Here is a 20,141-nt window from a genome sequence, read left to right as displayed (position 1 = left end):
TCACTGCAAACTCTAGTGTACTTCTGCTTTCAGGTATATATTTTGCAGTAGTTTATGGATACGTATGAACATATGCTCTATCTCATAGAAACTGGTGTATATCTAGGTTTTGGGACTTTGTTAGAAAGTGAACCACCTGGGATGGAATTAGAGAATACGATATACATATATAGTTATAGCCTCATTTTTCTTTTTTAAAATAGACTTTAGACTTTAATTTTTTTCTTTCTGTCATATATATATATATATATATATATATATAGACAGACAGACAGACAGACAGATAGATAGATAGATAGATAGATAGATAGATAGACAGAGAGAGAGAGAGAGAAGGTACATAGGTGTCACAGCACCTATGCTTCCTTCAATGTGATGGCAGTCAGGCTTGAATCTGGGTTGCACACACAGCAAAGCAGCACATTATCCAAGTTAGCTATTTTTCCAGCCCTAGATGGAGGTTAGCTATATTTAAACATTAAAATTTAAATTTTAAGAATATAATGAAAACCCTCATAGATTCCAGACACAGTTTCTCCTATTAATTGATTGGTATGACACACTGCAATAAATAAGAGATACTGATACATTATTAGTAACTAAAATCTATTCCATACTCAGACTTTGTTTGTTTGTTTGTTTTTGTATAATTTCTTTTATTCTGTTCCACAACCCCATCCAGGAGAATACATACTATTACTTCTCCAGTCTCCTTTGTTCTCTATACTGCAAACAGTTTCTCAGGTTTTATCTATTTTTGAGGACCTTGAAAATTCTGAGAAGCACTAATAATATATTTTGTCAGATGTCCTTCTACTGGAATTTGATATTTTACTCAGGATAATAATGGAGATGGAAGAAGACTGCACTAGTAAAGGGCACTTCTCATAACATCAAAGTAATGTGCCATCACAAGATTTATCACTGTGGACAATACATCTTGATTTTCTGGTCTCTGAGGTCTGTTTAAGAGCTTCTCTGCGGAAGGTTACTCAGTTTTTCACTTTTTCATATGCTACTCTCAGGAAGAAGGCCTCCCCATATTTAAGGATACTACCTAATTTTAATGGCTTCTGAAATAAGAATGTGTTACTATATATTTAACTAACTTTTTTGTAGAAATATAGTTTTCAATTTTAAAATATTTATTTAAATATTACAATTTATTCTTTTTTTCTTTACATTAAAAAAATTTTTATTTATAAAAAGGAAACACTGCCAAAAACCATAAGAAAAGAGGGGTACAACTCTACACAATTCCCACCACCAGAACTCCATATTCCATTCCCTCCCGATAGCTTTCCTATTCTTTAACTCCTGAGAGTATGGACCCAGGGTCACCATGGGGTGCGGAAGGCAGAAGGTCTGGCTTCTGTAATTGCTTCCCTGCTGAACATGGGTGTTGACAGGTCAATCCATACTCCCAGCCTGTCTCTGGTTCCCTAGTAGGGCGTGGCTCTGGGTAAACAGAGATTTTATTGGCAGAGACTGAGTGCAGGGCTTCACTTTTTAAACAGTATCAGGTATTGAACCCAGGGTATCACCTATGCCATGCATTTGTTATACTTCTCAATCACCTCCCAAGTCTCAGTGGTTTCCAGCTTTAAACTACTATAAAGAACCATGCAAAGCATCCTGCCCTGGAACTTTCATCTCTTTCCTTATCACTGATTACTTCTTTAGCACATAATACAAGAAAAAAATGTATGTATCAAGTAAGATTTTTGAGACACACAGCCAGCTGGCTCTGCACATTGTCTATGAAATGCACAGTCCCACTAGCATGAATCAATGTTTTCTTTATAGCACTTTAGTGAGAGTGAGCAAAAATAATATAAGATAGTGTTGGAGTGGTGGGTGGGTAGAAGTCCATTTGTGCAACGTATGCAATGAGTGAGGTTATTTGGGAGTTTTTATTGGACAAAGGAATCTTACATGATTAATGCGATGTATGTCAGGTCTTAATTTCTTTCCAACTATAGTTATCAATGGGGCTCAGTTGACCCTGCACAACAATTCCACCACACTTGGTGGACATTTTTTTTTTTTTGTTCTTGTTTTCTTTATAGAGACATAGATCAACAGGGAGAGAGTAGGGGGAAGAGAAGGAGAAAGAGAGACACCTGCAACATTGCTCTACTGCTCATGAAGCTTGTCCTTACAGGTAGAGATGGGGATGGTGGGTCCTTGTGCAAGGTAACATGTGTACTCTACTGTATGTGCCACTGCCCAGTTCCAGATCTTAATTTTTTTTAAATCACTAGATTATGGATGGTTCTTGATCTTGGCTCAAGGTCATCAAAAATAAGGCACCATATAAATGCTCTGCTTTTCTTCCAGCTGTCAATATAACTTGCCATCTAGTGGGTAAACCTAGCATAGGCAGCTTGGAAGAGAAGGGATGCAAAAGTGATCTAGGAGGTGGAGGGGCTGGGTGTTGGTTGGGAAGGAGCTGAAAGAATGGGAAAGCCTTTCTACTGTTGAAAACTGTCTAAATGACTCTGCTCATGAATTAACCCTGTCTGTTTTACCTAATGCACTACATGGAAATCAAGAGTAATGGGGAGATAAAAGTGACAAGACCCAAGCAGTTGACAGTTTTCTGCTAGTTCTGAAACCTGACAGCAAATGCATTACCCAGGATAAGGAAATCATAAGGTAGCATCAGAAAGAGCTGTTCAGAAATAATTCTGTGTTAGATACTAGATCTATCTTTCGGTGTGGCTTAGTAATTCTTCATGCAAAGATGCTTATCACACTTGGGATGACAAAGGGCTGATAGAAAGTACTAAAATCTTTTAAATCTTTATAGCTTTTCAAAAATGAGGATTAAAGAGAATTATAGGAACAATATATGAGCATTAAAGAAACCCATTGGAGAGCTTTTCAAATATTTAGGGAATAGTCAGATGGAGGCAATAAAGAAATTAAAAAATAAAATGCTAAAACTTTTTGCCCCTATTTTTCTCTAAAAGGTCATTGATTGGGACATATAAGTGCTGCCATTCTTTAAACATCCCAGGAACCACCAGATGGTCAATCCGTCATATAGCCCACTGAGATTTAGAATTAATCTTTAATTACTTATTTATAATTTATAATTGTACAGATAGGGTGAGCTCATCTCACTTGAAGAATTTTCTCTGTGGGATTAAGGTTGCCATTTTCAAGGCATACTGACTCAGTTGCTAGGGTATTAGAAATTTGTATATCAGGGGACTCAGCATCATCATGATCCAAATTATTAATCAATATTCCTTATTTAAAATATTTATTTCCTTTTTCTTGCCCTTGTTGTTTTTATTGTTGTTGATGATGTCATCGTTGTTGGATAGGACAGAGAAATGGAGAGAGTAGGGAAAGACAGAGAGGAAGAGAGAAAGAAAGACATCTGCAGACCTGCTTCACTACCTGAGAAGTGACCCCCCTGCAGGTGGGGATCCAGGGGCCTTGAACCAGGATCCTCAGGCCAGTCCTTGCGCTTTGTGCCATGTGCACTTAACCCACTGCTCTACCACCTGACTCCCTAATCAATATTGTTATGAAACAGTGGAACAGATCACTCCTGAGCTATTTTTTAAAAATATTATTCAGGAAAGTTGGTCAGGGGTTAGAGTTGATAACTTACATAAGTGAGGCCCTGGGTCTAATCTCTAGCACTACATGTGTTGGAACAATGCTCTGGTCTCTCTCTCTCTCTCTTTTACACACAGACACACACACACACACACAGACACACACACACACACAGACACAGACACAGACACACACACACACACACACACTAAACAAAAAAGCAAGAAAATAAATAATAATATACTTTTTTTTACTTGTTTTTTATCAGAGCATTGTTGAGCTCTGGTGCACTGTGGTACCAGACACTGAAGCTGGGACATCCAGTGCTTCAGGCATGAGGGTCTGTTGCACAAATCACTGTGGTATTTACCTGACCACATAATATATCTCTTCACAAATCTTTTAAAGCATATTAAATGATATTTCTAAGAAAATACTGCAAAACTGATAGCCAATATATTCGGACCACTTGAAAGGGCTGAAAAGAGTGAAAGAGTGGACCTGATATCCTTCTCCCCCATTCAATCGTCAAGGGGGCCACACAGAAATGGGTAGGTGAGCACAAATAAGCAAGTATGCAAACAGAAACACAACATATGCCTTTTAAGTTGTATTATTTGCAATTGTAGTGTATTCTACTGGTTTTCATCACCAAATATATCTATTGGCAATTTGGCATGTTTTGTATGTTCCCAAAACAGGTAAGGAGATGAGCAAATAAACAAAAAGCTTAAATGATAAATGATCTCAGCAGCAAGAAATTCTAGTGAGGAGACTATTAGCACCATTGTTTTAAGAGCAAACAGCAAAAAAAGAAACATTATTGCAATATACGAAATTATAGCCTTTGTTAGAGTTCTTTTTATTTTTTATCTTACTTTGCCTGCCTATAAGGGACCCAAGAAAAAGCATGGAAACACAGATTCTTAAAATGGTTAAATAATTTTAGGACCTGGACGTGGTGCTTAAGAAAATTAAGTCCAGTTTCCTTATTTTAAAGATGAGAAAAAGAAAGTCCATTGAGGATTGTTGACTTATCTGAACCCACATATTGAGCTTTTGTAGGCTTATTCATTTAACACGTGCTGACTGGCAGTATATTGATTATATACCAATTATCACTAAATTTTTTCTATAATCAAGAGCTGAACATTTCAATTTAAAAGTAACTAATAAATCACAATACTATATAGCTTTATAGATAACTGTATAAAATCAACACATTTCAGACTTAATTGAAGTGCATTTATATAATAAGTCAATTTATCTAAGTATCTGACTACTAAAATCCCTGGAATCAGATTTTAATGACAAAATCCTTTGCCAATGGATATGCAGGTAAACACCAAATAGTTGTAAAAATAAATCCCAAGATGATTTTTTGAGTCACCAATATAAAAATAGGACAAGAACACTAGTATGTTCTCCATTTTTAGGGACAGATGTTGTCATATGGTATAAACATGTGTTACAATAAGTTAGAGTTCAATTACCAAATAAGAATCAACTCTGAGGATGCCATGTTAAGTACTGAAATTGTTGAATTTATTGATATTTATCATTTAAAATATATTTTATGTGTCTTATTTTTATGAGAGGGGTGGGTGGAAGACTCAAGAATTCTTCCTGGTCAGCTCTAGCTTATGGTGGTGCTAAGCAATGAACATGGCTGGGACTTCAGATCCTTAGGCATGCAAGTCTTTTTCATAATCATTACGCTATCTCCTCTGCCCCAGATGTTTATCAATCTTCAATTCTAGGTTTTATTTTTTTCCCCAAAGACTCATTTTGTTTTCCAGGAGGCAAAACTTCAAACTATTAATTTCAAGGTTACTACATACACAATTTTATTATTTTCTATTTTGGCATAAAGCAGATTAATACTACTGATTTCTGAGAGATGCTAAAAATTAAAAAAATTTATCATCATTATTATGCTTCTTTTTTGTGTGATGACATTTGTGCTCATGGTATACTGCCATAGAGAAATAGCCGAAGAAATGTGGCATGATGGAGATTCTGAAATATTTGGCTCAAGCTACATTCAGATTTTGAACATTTGAATTTTGTGTAGCTGGTCTTCACTTAAAAATATTGAAGCCATGTATCCATGGGAATAATTTAGATGCTGGTGTTAGTAACAGAACCCCTTCTTTGTGCAAGATGCTTTGTACTTATAAATACAGTGATTCTATTTTATACCTGTTAACAGGTAAAGAAGCTCGAGATAAAGCCCATTTCCTTGACATTTTACCACAATAATATCCTAGAAAGAGTCTGGCCTGAAATTAGTGAGCCTAGAAATATGCCCACCAGGCAGGCTGGACTACTGTTTTGGTTCACCTGGGACCAGAGGAGTTGGGGGAATGTAGGACTTTCAGTGATAAATTTGGGACTCACCCAGCAAACTGGGATGGTTGATTTGTTTCATTTGCTTATATAAAATCTTTTTTTTTTTTTTATTGCCACCAAGGTTATTGCTGGGGCTTTGTACTCCACTGCTCCTGGTAGCCATTTTCTTCTCTCATTTTCTTTTGAATATAGACAGAAATTGAAAGGAAAGAGGGAGAGAATGGAAGATAGAGAAGAAGCAAAAAAGATAGACACCTGCTGAGTGATTGTGAAGATTCCCCTCTGCAGGTGCCAATCAGGGGCTTGAATTCAGGTTTCTTGAACCTGGTAATGTGTGTGCTCTACCAGGCATGCCAACACATGGCCACTTATGCAAATCTTTTAAAGTGGAATATTATGATTACCCTGGGCTGAGATATTTGCCTTTTCTTGTAGGGGTCTCTGGCGGGGTTATCTCCAGGGGAAAGGTAACGGACTGGTTCTTTCTTGCTCGTGCAAGAGACGACAGAAGTAAAAGACACCGGGGAGACCTGCAGCGTGCTCAGACCTCAGATCTCAAGTCTCAGGTCTCAGGTCTCAGGTCTCGTTTATTAGCAGGTGGGCAAGGTTTAAGTAGAAAACCAAACAAAGAACATTATGTCAGAAATTACAGGTTTCTTAAAGGTCAGCTTGCCCCTATGGTAGGGGGCTGGTATGACAAGAATTGATGCAGATACATAAAGGTCAAGATAATTAGTCTCCTGATGCAGGCATTTAATTACCCAAAGGCATTTGAGGGGAGGAGAGGGGTTGAACCAGTTAAGGCAAGATAGAAGATAAGCAAGGTTTGATGCAAATTGAGGACATCAAAGGGCACTGCTAGGAGTGTGTGATAAGGTGTGTTCTCCTCTGTGAACTTTGAGTAAGTGAATCTTAAAGCAGGCAGCCATGTGGCCTGCAGTTAATGGAGGGAAGTATTCGGGTTTCCGTGGGCTTGAGAGACTAACAAGGCAAGCTTAGTCTGGGAGACTTTTTCCCTCTTGGCTCACCTCTATGGTGAGAGAGATTTACCAGCAGGGTGTCTATCCAGACCTCCATTCAAGGGTGGGAGAGCTCCCCTATGCTCTACCAAGTTATCACATAGTCCCAACATTTTTCTCATTTGTATTTCTCCTCCCTCTGCCTTGAGGTCTATCCTGTTAGTGGAACACTCATATATATTTTGAGGTTCTTGTATAGGGTAGATCAAGATGTAGTGAGTAGGGTGTGTTTCCTTGGTTCACATTTACTTCATGGACAGTTGAATATTTGCTCTGATTATGGATAGAAATGCTGCTGGGCCTCTTCTCACAACTACTTGATCAACATGTCTAGCACTGGGACATTCCTAGGTAGGGACCAAAGGCCACTTGTGACCTTGTTCTAACGGTATATGAAAGGTAGAGGTGAAATGTATAATAAGGGGTATACTTCTGTAGAACATTCTTCCAACCCTCACAGTTCATAGAACAGAAAACAAAAAAAGGAAGGTTCCTTAATTTAGCAACAACCTGGGTTATGCAAGTGGTGTTATCAATAACATGCACAGCTATGGAGGAACTCACATCAGTAATTACCACAAGTTTCTGGTCAGTCTTTCTGGAAGATTGAACTGCCTTTCCACCTTATACATAAAGGAAAATATATAGTATACTATTGCTGTATCAAATGGTGACCAATAAAAAAAAATGCAATGGGCTTGCAGCTGAAACCACAGAGCCCAGGAGAGAGTTGGATGACATATTCAAGGTGTTAAAAGACAACAACTGCCAGTCATCCATAATTTATCTTGCAAAACTATTATTCAAATATGAAGGAACAATAGAATAGAGCTATTGATAGATTCACAAAAATGAAAGGAGTTTGTCATTACCAGGCTTGCCTTGCAAGAGTTATTGAAAGGAGTGCCACAGAAAAAGAAGGGACATTTAACTCTCAACAAGGTGATACACAGGAAAGCCACCAAAGGGGAGGAAGGAATGAATAAATGCTGTTTAAGCAAAGAATAGTGAGACAAGAGAGTTTTAAAAATCCTTTAGAAACTACAATAAAACAACAAGGGCAACAAAAGGGAATAAATAATAAATAAATAAAACCTTTAGTATTTTTTGGGGGGTCAGGCGGTAGCGCAGCAGGTTAAGCGCACATGGGGCAAAGCATAAGGACTGGCAAAAGGATCCTAGTTTGAGCCTCCGGCTCCCTACCTGCAAAGGAGTAGCTTCACGAGTGGTGAAGCACGTCTGCAGGTGTCTATCATTCTCTACCCTACTCTGTCTTCCCTTCCTCTCTCCATTTCTCTCTGTCCTATCCAACGACAATGACATCATTAACAACAATAATAATAACCGATGATTAAAGAAAAAAAGGGAAAAAATGGCCTCCAGGAGCAGTGGATTCATGGTGCAGGCACTGAGCTCCAGCAATAACCCAGGAGGCAAAAAAACAAAAAAGCATTTTTAAAAATATTTTTATTTATCTATTATTGGATAGAGACAGAAATTGAGAAGGGAGGTAGAGAGGGAAAGAGGGAGAGAAGGAGAGAAACAGACACCTGCAGCACTGCTTCACCACTCATGAAGCTTTCTTCATGCAGGTAGACATCAGGGGCTTGAACCTGAGTCCTTGTGTACTGTAATGTGTGAGCTTAACCAGGTGCACCACAGCCTGCCCCTCTTTTAGAGGTATTTGTATATATTACATTTATACATAAATTATGGATATAATACATTTATATACAACACATTTATACACATCATTCTATATTCTTAAATGATTTTAATTCTAGCACTTTTTAATCTTTTCTGCTTTTCTTATCCTTCTTATCACACGTAATACATTGAGTTTCTTTAATTTGGTATTTATTTCTGAAATTATCATTTTTGGTATGCCCTTATATATTTTTTGATTGTTTGTTTGTTTTTTGCCTCCAGGGTTATTGCTGGGGTTCAGTGACTGCACCACAAATCCACTGCTCCTGGAGGCCATCTTTTTTTCCATAGTTGTGGTAGCTATTATTGTTGTCGTCTTTGTTGGATAGGGCAGAGAGAAATGGAGAGAGGAGGGGAAGACAGAGAAGGGGAGAGAAAGATAGACACCTGCAGATCTGCTTCACTGCTTATGAAGCGACTCCCCTGCAGGTGAGGAGCCGGGGCTTGAACTGGGATCTTCATGCAGGTCCTTGTGCTTCATCCCTTTAGTTGCTCTTCTTGTTTTACGTTGTTATGGTTATTATAATTGTTGTTATTGATGTCATTGTTGTTGGACAGGACAGAGAGACATGAAGAGAGTAGGGGAAGACAGAGAGGGGGAGAGAAAGACAGACACCTGCAGATCTGCTTCACTGCCTGTGAAGTGACCCCCTGCAGCTGGGGAGGAGGGGCGAAGGGGGAGCTTGAACCAGGATCCTTAAGCTGGTCTTTGCGCTTTGCGCCATGTGCACTTAACCCACTGCGCTACCGCCCGACCCCAACCCTGTGCTTTTGACGAACAACCACCCCCAAATGCCTGCCTACCATTTCCTTTAGCATGCATATTTTTATTTGCTATGTTTCTCCTTATGTGAGTTAAACTCATTTTGTAATATTGTGAATTATATTTCATTTATGTTGCAGCAACCTTTTCCTAGTTTATTTTATTCACATATTGGAGATTGTTGTTTTTCTTGTAATAATTCAACTTCTGTATTATTCACATTTGAACGAAATTGTTTTTCTTGTGCAAACTATTGTAGGAATGATCTGAGGGGTTGAATAGGAGATAGCTCATCCAGTAGAGCATTTGCTTTACTGTGTGAAGACCCGCATCTGCCCACTGGCACTACAAGGGAACACTGTGGAAGCCACCAGGGTTTCCCCCTGGGTGGTCAGTAGTGCAGTGACAGCCCTACTGTCTTTCCCCTTTCTCTGTGTCCCCTCTATTACTAAATAAACTAAAAACAATAACAATAAAGAAAAAGTGGGGGGGGTCGGGCAGTGGCACAGTGGGTTAAGTGCACATGGCGCAAAGTGCAAGGACTGGCGTAAGGATCCCGGTTCGAGCCCCAGGCTCCCCACCTGCAGGGGAGTTGCTTCACAAGCAATGAAGCAGGTCTGCAGGTGTCTATCTTTCTCTCCCCCTCTCTGTCTTCCTCTCCTCTCTCCATTTCTCTTTGTCCTATCCAACAACGAACAACATCAACAATGGTAATAATAATGACCACAACGAGGCTACAACGACAAGGGCAACAAAAGGGGGGAAAATGGCCTCCAGGAGCGTTGGATTCATGGTGCAGGCACCGAGCCCAGCAATAACCCTGGAAGGAAAAAAAAAGAAAAAAGAAAAAGTGGGTCCAGTAGATAGCTAGTGATATCCTGTAAGCAACAGATCTTGGTTTCATTCTCTAATTCTCCCCCCCACACACACACCTTTTTTTTTTCCTTTTCCTTTATTTTCACTGGAGGGAGCATTATTCAATTCTGATTTACAATGGCAGCTGGGACTGAAGTTGAAACCCTGGAGCCTCAGGCAGTCTTTAGCAGGAGGACTGTGCTTGCTCCTAGTCACTGCCTCTGCATTTTACATAAATTGTGGGGGAGGGTTGAAGAGGTAAAGTCAAGGTGTTTATCCTTCTGCTTTCTGTGTTCAAGGTCTCTTACTTCTGTAGTTTATACCTGTTATCAAATGACAGGCATTTCTCTGGAAGACAACTACAGGATGATTTCCCTTAATGTACAGTAGAAAGATTTCAAACACTTAAAGTTGTAGAAAAAAAAGATAGCCAAGGGGGCCAGGTAGTAGCACACCTGGTTAAGCACACACATTACAGCGCACAAGGAACCAGGTTTAAGCCAGTGGTCCTCGCATGCAGGGTAAAGCATCACAAGTGGTGAAGCATTGCTGCAGGTGTCTCTCTGTCTCTCTCCCTCTCTGTCTCTCTCCCTTCGTAATTTATCTCTGTCTCTACCCAACAGTAAATAAATATTTTCTTTGAAAAGTAGCCAAATTGTCTCTAAGACTTTGTGAAAACTGTGGTGGTTATCTTAGAGGGCTGGAGAGTGGGCAAAGAACTGTAATGATGGGTGGTGTGCAAATATATCCCTGTAAATTTATGATCCTGTAAACTATTATTAAATTATTAATAAAATAAAGAAAATTAATTAATTTTTAAAAACCTCTAGTATCTGTCTCTGTCCTTACTGCTGCCTGGAAAAGTTGATTTGGAGAAGTGAAGTCCTAGAGATGATCAAAAAAATATGCAGAAAATGCACTAAGATGGGTATTTTCAAGGAGGTATGTTATGCTGATATTAATAAATATGTATATATTATTTTTCTGTACTATTTATATGCATCTGTGTTTATATACATACTCTAAATTTATTCCAAATAATTATTTGCTTTTCAGCTGATTTGCCTTAGTAGTCAAGCATTATTCTTAATGAAAGTCTGCCAAATTTTGGTTTTAGTTCTTGTAATCAGGAATTACCCTGAGATGGACCCCAGATTTCAGGAGAAGAGTCCTATGTCCTTCTGTGTCTTTCCCTGGTCATATTGCCTTTGCTACATGTTTCCAGTTTGCTCTTTGATACCTGAAATTGGACTATTTCTCTCTATTGGCAGACAGGAAGAGGGGAAGTTTGAAAATAAAAACATAAAATTATGTTGTTCTTCTTCTAGCGTTTGCCCTTCTTCCGTAGCCAGTCAACAGCGTCAGGTTGAGCCTGATGTAAAGTTTTGAAGTTTCGAGACCTCCTTTGAATCTGGAGAGGTGGCAGTCGTTGACTATGTGGGTCATAGACTGTCTGTAGCCGCAGGGGCAGTTCGGGTCGTCTCTGGCTCCCCAGCGATGGAACATAGCGGCGCACCGACCATGGCCTGTTCGATAGCGATTGAGGAGGGCCCAATCATAACGTGCTAGGTCAAAGCCGGGTTGACGCTTGCAGGGGTCTGTGATGAGGTGTTTGTTCTTTACCTCAGCTGACTGCCAACTCTGTTTCCAAGAGTCTGGAACAGAGAAGTTCAGTGTAGGCGTAGGGGACCAGATTGGGTGACGAGACGTCAAGCGTTGGACGAGACGTCAAGGGTCAAGGGTGGGCGAAGATATCCGCGAATATTGGCAGGTCCGGTCGAGCGTAGACGTGGGAAATGAACTTAGATGATGCCGCATCCCGACGAATATCTGGCGGGGCGATGTTGCTAAGAACTGGCAGCCATGGAACCGGGGTGGAATGGATGGTTCCAGAAATTATCCTCATGGAGGAATATAATTTGGAATCGACCAAGTGGACATGGGGGCTACGGAACCATACTGGGGCACAGTATTCTGCAGTGGAATAGCATAATGCCAGAGAGGATGATCATAGTGTGGAAGCGCTCGCGCCCCATGAGGAGCTGGCCAGTCTTGCAATGATGCTATTCCTCGCGCCCACCTTTGCTGCAGTTTTTATGAGATGTTCGTGAAATGACAGAGTGCGATGTTGTGATAAGAATCTACTGCATATAGAATAAATCAAGAAGAACAAATCTCTTAGAGAAAATGATGGGTAGGGCAGACCTAGGTACTGACTCTACTCATGGCAAGTAGAACGTGCTGAAAACATGCTTTGGAAGTCTTGTGCTCTCCCGTAGAATGCACTCTAATACTACCTTTCAAAATAAGGAAGACAGTTTTAATGTTGACTTCAGGAGACAACAACTCTATGCTCTCGTGAACTTTAATTTCTATCTAATTTAGCTCCCATCATAACTTCTTTCTTTCTTTTACTAGAGAGTTCAGGGGTTAGTGCCCTAATATTGAACTGCCTACTGAAACATGACTCTTGATATGGATAGAGGTAACCTATTAATTTAGGCCTCTGCCTTCTGCTGTTCCTCTTGTGTGATCTTGGAGCTATAGGTTCATGGAACTAGATTATATATAAGAATATATATATAATCTAATATATAAATATATTAATATATAATAAAAATATATAAGAATATAAGAATATATATATTCTTCCTCTTGTTTTAGTTAATGCATAGCTCTGGCATAGGTGGTGCCTGGGATTGAACCTGGGACCAGGGAGCCTCAGTCAGGAAAGTCTTTGCATAACAATTAGGCTATGTCCTCCACTTCTTTGTATGGATATATTAGACATATCATTGATAGAAAGTAGTACTTCTGATGGCAATATTCTGCGGGGGAATACCATTTCTAAATCATTTTCTTTTTGGAAGTGTTATTTTGACAAGCAAGGGTTCTTGAATATGGACTAGCAACATTTTATCTCTTATTTTACATTTCACACTGCATTTTAAAATACCAGCTTCCATATTTTCCTAACAGATGCTGAAGAAGTTTTCTATCCATAACTTTCAGAAGGGAATGTCATTTATTATAGCTCCTCACTTCTTCCTACTTTAAGCAATTATATCATATTTTATAGACATAGATTGATTGTGTGGTCTGTGATATACTAGAGTTAATTGATTTTATAACATATTCAACAAACTATTCTACCTGAATGGCCATGGTAACCCAGCCATTTACATCACCCAGTCACCTATTCCCCATATTGCTAAGTAGACAAGAAATGAAGTTATTTACTCATGGATCTCCCCCCTCCCCGTGTGTGTGTGTGTGTGTGTGTGTGTGTGTGTGTGTGTGTGTGTGTGTGTGTGTAACTTTATGTAGTTATCCTTGTCTCATTAGAATTTAGCCCACTTAGAAAGAGTTTTCTATTGGAGGAAAAGCTTCATATGTGGACAACTGTGATATTTAGCGTCCAGTCAGATTTTTCCCTTTGGAGGTGGGATGGATACTGGAAAAGAGTTTAAGATGATTGCAAATATGCTTTTTATGTGGCACTGAAATAGTAGAAGCAATGTTTCCTGTGAAATATTAGCAGCCACTCTACCTCTCTATTGTAACACTTAGGATAATCTCAGAGATTTAGAACAACAAAAGGTTATTTCTAACTCAGGCACTGTATCTACAGGCTAACAGGGACTCTGCTTGTTACTATTAACCTAGGACTAGGGCTGACAGAGCAGCTGGCATGTACATCGAGAGAGGAAACACAGCACTGCTGGGACTCACACAAGTAATAAGGTGGCCCAGTCTTACAGCTTACGTATTCAACCATATGAAAGCCAGATAGCAATGCTCTCAAGTAGCTTGGAAGAGCAGAGGCAGAATTATTTTATGAAAGGATGGTTGGTTTCCATGTGGCAAAATACTGTAACCTTCCTTCTTTCATATCAGCAACTATCCATCTATGTATTTGTTTATTTAATTACTAGTACATATAAGTCACTGTATTAAATTCTTAAGGGGCCAGGTGGTGGCATACCTGGTTAAATGTACTTATTACTATGCACAAGGACCCACTTTCAAGTCCCTGGTCACCACCTGCAGGGGGGACACTTCACAAGTGGTGAAGCAAGGCTGCAGGTGTCTCTCTGTCTTTCTCCCTTTCTATCTCCACTACCCCCTCAATTTCTCTGTCTCTAGCCAATAATAAAGATAAAAATATTTAAAAAAATTAAATGCTAAGAGAGAATGATTAAAAAAATTCACTCTTGGATCTCAATATTACACACAGTGGAGTGGAAAAAAGTAAGAGATTGGAGCATTCCTTTAGAAGTATTCTGCTATTTCCATCATTTTATTTTGCCATTTTTCCTATTTCACTCTATAGGTGATGCTGGAGATTTAGAAAATCCATAAGCAGCTATTTCCAAGTGCTTTTATTTCTTTGCTTTCTCACTGTTGAGAAGAATTTAACTCTCTTTTCTTTTCTTTTTTTTATTTTATTATTTTATTTTTTATTTAAGAAAGGATTAATTAACAAAACCATAGGGTAGGAGGGGTACAATTCCACACAGTTCCCACCACCCAATCTCCATTTCCCACCCCCTCCCCTGATAGCTTTCCCATTCTCTATCCCTCTGGGAGCATGGACCCAGGGTCCTTGTGGGTTGTAGAAGGTAGAAGGTCTGGCTTCTGTAATTGCTTCCCCGCTGAACATGGGCGTTGACTGGTCGGTCCATACTCCCAGTCTGCCTCTCTCTTTCCCTAGTAGGGTGTGTCTCTGGGGAAGCTGAGCTCCAGGACACATTGGTGGGGTCTTCAGTCTAGGGAAGCCTGGCCGGCATCCTGATGGCATCTGGCACCTGGTGGCTGAAAAGAGAGTTAACATACGAAGCCAAACAAATTGTTGAACAATCATGGACCCAAAGCTTGGAATAGTGGAGAAGAAGTGTTAGGGGGGCACTCACTGCAAACTCTAGTGTACTTCTGCTTTCAGGTATATATTTTGCAGTAGTTTATGGATACGTGTGAACATATACTCTCTCTCACAGAGACTGGTGTATATCTAGGTTTTGGGACTTTGTTAGAAAGTGAACCACCTGAGATGAAATTAGAGTATACTATGAAAGGAAAGGTCTCACTGAGTAATGAAGTTGAAGGGTTGTCATTCCACACGTGAATGGAAGAAGATCTTCACATGTCATACATCAGACAAGAAACTAATCACCAAAATATATAAAGAGCTCAGCAAACTTAGCACCAAAAAAGCAAATGACCCCATCCAAAAATGGGCAGAGGATATGAACAAAACATTCACTACAGAGGAGATCCAAAAGGCTAACAAACATGAAAAACTGCTCTAGGTCACTGATTGTCAGAGAAATGCAAATTAAGACAACACTAAGATACCACCTCACTCCTGTAAGAATAGCATACATCAAAAAGGACAGCAGCAACAAATGCTGGAGAGGTTGTGGGGACAGAGGAACCCTTTTACATTGCTGGTGGGAATGTAAATTGGTATAGTCTCTTTACTTTTCTAAGTACAGCTGCAGTACATCTGAGGCTCACTCGGAATTATTCCTTCATACTTATCTTTAAGGCACTTGTAAAATTCCATGATGGTATTATTGTTAGGAATAATTAGCCACAACGAGAATTATCTTGGAACCTGTGGGTTTTTTTTTTTGTGTGTGTGTTGCTTTCTTAGGAGAAAAAGCAAGATAGATCCCTCTTGAAGAAGCCCTGGTGAGGAAGGGCATGGTTTTACCCAGGTAACCTGATCCATTATAGTTTTGCAAGTCAGAGGTATTCATTAGCTCTCAGACTGGCTTTTTTCTTTTGTTATCACTAACCTACTTTCTCTGGATTTGAAATAAGTGAGGAAAAAGTTGGTGCATTCCTCTGTAAATACAGGTAACAGTTAAGGTCTTAGAACATCTGGTCCAAAGGTTGAATCTTCCTCTACACTGTAAAAACTGGTAGTTTTATCTGGTACCTTGAGTTGCCTGCATAAGTTTCCCCCACAAATTGGTATTTAAACCTCAAAACCTTTAGCTAACTACATCTGTCATTGATATTTTATTGTTTAATTTTCTTTTTATGGAGCCAAATTACATCTCTCCTATATACAGCCGGCACTTTACATGTCTAATTTGCCGACATGTTCTATAATGATAATTTCATTGATTTAGAAAGTGACATTATGAGCAACATATGTTCAGTTTAGCAGTAGACCTTGTTATGGCAATCAATTTTCCCCCTCCAGAACTCAACTATATTCCACATTTAGAGGCGTCAAAGTAATTTAACTAGTTCATGTTCTTATGGCTTAAAAGAAAATGAAAGAAAGAAAGAAACCTACTTGTGGTATGCTTTCTGAAAAGAATAAATTTTCACTTTGTGAAGTCTGCAAAGTGTATATATTATCGCTGGATACTAGAGGCAGGTGAAAAGGATTAAAGCAGGAAGATTATGTAATAAAACAGGAAATGGGGAAATGTTTCACCAGGGTCCTCTGACCTTCCCACCCTTGCCTGTGCATACTGCAGCCTTAGCCACCAGTGCTGCAAAGATCCTCTGAGATTCCAGCCCCAAGCCTCTAGGTGTTTCCATACTCTTGTGTGTTTGTGTGGATTTTTCTCCCCACCCTGGTACTTTTCTGAAACCAGAAAAATCCTTCTCATCTTTCAACATCCTCCTCAAAGGTCACCTCCACCCACAGGCTGTCCCCAGTCTTCTCCAAACCAGTCAGCATTAGTGTGTGACCTCAACCATATCACCTGCACCCAACTTGGGGAACATTTTATTCATGCTTGCATTCTCATAGTGCTCAATAAAAAATGAACCTGATTTAAAAAAATTATTTCCTACTTTGCAGAACTATTTTCTATCATAACAGGAGCAAGTTGATAGTGATCTGTTCATCTTTACAAACTGGTCAAGGGCAGGTGTTTTATTTTGTTGCTGATGGGAGTCTATAAAGCCTGTTTGGAGTTGAGTTATAGTCAATACCAATTGGAGTGTTACAAATGATGTGGACAAATGCTATAATATAGTGAGGGTAGGCGGATGTATGAGAAAGGAAAAGTGGCATAAGAAAATGGAAGAAAACAGATTTAACTATTAAAGGGACCGAATCATTTTTAGGGTTATGGGCTGATCCCTTATAGCATCAACAGCTATTACATTACACAGTGATGAAGTCAACACGGCACTATTATATTCTTAATATAAATATAAGTGTAAATGATTATACATACATATTTGTTGTTATGGGGGCTTTGCCATTTCAAACCAATGTTTTTGTTTGTTTGTTTTTCAGGTGGAAATAGGCAGAGAGGAGAGAGGGAAAACCTATAGCACCCAAGCTTCATCCAGTGCGTGGGGGGTGGTGGCTGGGCTCAAACCTGGTCATATGCATGACAAAGCAGGTGCACTATCAGATGAGCTGTGTTTCTGGCCCTAAAATTATAATTTATAAAGCCAGGCAGTGAGGCAAATGCTATATAAATGTCCTTTTTCAAAAATAAACATTAAAACAGAAATACGTGTCTAAATTGTGACCAAGATGAAATAACATTTGTCTCTAAGTACAGTCAAACAGTACATTATTATACAAACTAGACAGGGAGATGGAAAAGCAAGCATACAAAACCAACAGAACTAGGTATCTGATGGCCTGATGAACAAAATAGTGGCAAATTCCCCGAGTATTTGTTTTGTCTCAAATCTTCCAGCTGGGGACTTCAGGTGACAACTCAAAATTTTCAATGACAATAGGCCAAATGGCCAGAAATAAAAATCTGCTCTCTCTGGTCAAAAGAGTAGAAAACGGGCAAAGAATCAGGAAAGCCAATTTACCTGTAAGGATCACCACAACATCATGGAAAAATCATACAGCACATTCAATCCCGGATACAGGCTCTGTTTCCTTCCCATTGAATTATCATATACGCACTATCTAAGTGGACACAAGGCAACCTGTGTATCATCACTGAATGATCAGAATCATTCCAAGAGTCGTTATCACATCCTGCACTCACCACATGGGGCAATATTACTATATTACTGATAGAGTATCTGACTGGTCCCAATTGGAGGGTGAAAGATAGAAGACCGCAGGCCTATGGGATTGTAAGCACATGCGTGTTCCATTTTAACACACTTTTTTTTTAAAAAAAAAAAACAACAATTCTTTTATTGATCTAATGGTGAGTTATCACATTGCATAAGTTTCAGGTACACAGCATTATAATTCAGTATCTGTCTATAGTGCACCATTGTGATCCCATCATATAGTTGAATTCTTTTACCAGCTTCATCCACCTTCCAAACCCCTTCTTCTCTGGTAACTACCAATCTATTCTGTCTAAAAGGTTGTTCCTATTTCATCTTACTTGTTCATTTTTTGTTTAACACTTTTTTAATACTGCAGTCAAGGTGGGAATATAAGTGGCTAGAGTAAAATTTATTACAAGCAAATTGGGATTTTTCTCTGGAGTGTAAGGAGAACACTGGTAGTGGTCATACATCCTATAAGGCAGTAAATAAAGAAATCTTTTTTTGTTCCTCACCCTTCAATTCTGTATTGCTGTAGACTATTTAATAGCTACTACATTTCACCCTAGGGGATTGAATCGATCATTCTGATTCAGTTTGTTTATCACCTTGTCAAAGCTGGTGAAATACTCTACCCTCCTTTGATAGAAAGAATATCCTACAAAATGTAAATACTTACCAATGTAGTTATTATTATGATTCCTGCTAGCTGCAGCTAATTACAGTAACTTTTCAGTTCACGTTCAGAAACTAAAAATTGATTTTTTTTCAGTAATACAGAAATAAAGCCACCTTTAGAAAATTACAGCCAATAATTGAGCTAAGAATTGGAATTCTTGTAAAGGCAAAAGTAAACATAAGGATAATTTACAAAAGTTAGTGCTAAATTGAACATGTCTTCAAAGCTACATAAAATAGAGGTTGGAACGTATTTTTATTAATCAGGATGGAATGTTTTAAGTAGATATGCAATTTTCTCAGTTTTAAGATTAAACTAAGAATAGCACTTCCTTCAGAGTTTCCTGAATTTATATCAGAAACCACTATCATTTTAGCTACCCCAATACACACAGCCATTAAATTAATTCCAAAGGGCCATTCTGAACCATTTGTATAGAAAGTCATGGGCTAGACAGTTTTAGGTGGTAAGGAACTGAGAGAAAGATGGGAATAATTAGCACCTCTCTAGTCTGAACACCATGCTGGAGCATGACAAAATCCACAGAATTAAGTGACAGTGGAATCTTGCACTTTCTGGCACAAAGAAGTCAAACAAACCATGATTAAACTATAAATTCAATATATGACTAAGGACACTCAGGTCAAAAGAGATTAAATCAATCCTCCAATTCTTACACCCTAGTAGAGACAGCTCTGGGAAAAAGCATGTCATGTTTACTATCCAGGCATTTTTTTATTTTTGTTTTTGATGTTCCTACTCAAAATAAGAGTAATAAGACTTTTACTGAAAATATACAATATTGAGGGGATTCATAGTGAAGGGTAAAGCCTGGGGTTCGAAGAGCCTGGGCTCTAAGTCAGCTGTCACAGATCTGGCTTGGAACACAAACATGAGCTCACATGGTGATCTACTGAATAGTCAGATACATTTATTCTAGACTGACTGAGCTTATAAAGAAATATGTGATATTATTGTCCTTTTAGAGAATAAATACTGTGTGTGTTCACTTGAGAAAAAGTGAAAACTTTGTCTTCATACTAACCTAACTTTACAAAGATATTTAAAGCAACTTTGACCAAGATGTTAAGGAATGCTGCCTATGGGATGTGATTTTTTTTTTTTTTTTTTTGCCTCCAGGGTTATTGCTGGAGCTTGGTTCCTACACCAAGAATCCACTGCT

Source organism: Erinaceus europaeus, chromosome 6, assembly GCF_950295315.1.
Source record: "Erinaceus europaeus chromosome 6, mEriEur2.1, whole genome shotgun sequence".
Taxonomy (NCBI): Eukaryota; Metazoa; Chordata; class Mammalia; order Eulipotyphla; family Erinaceidae; genus Erinaceus; species Erinaceus europaeus.
Note: the sequence above shows the minus strand (reverse complement) of the source record.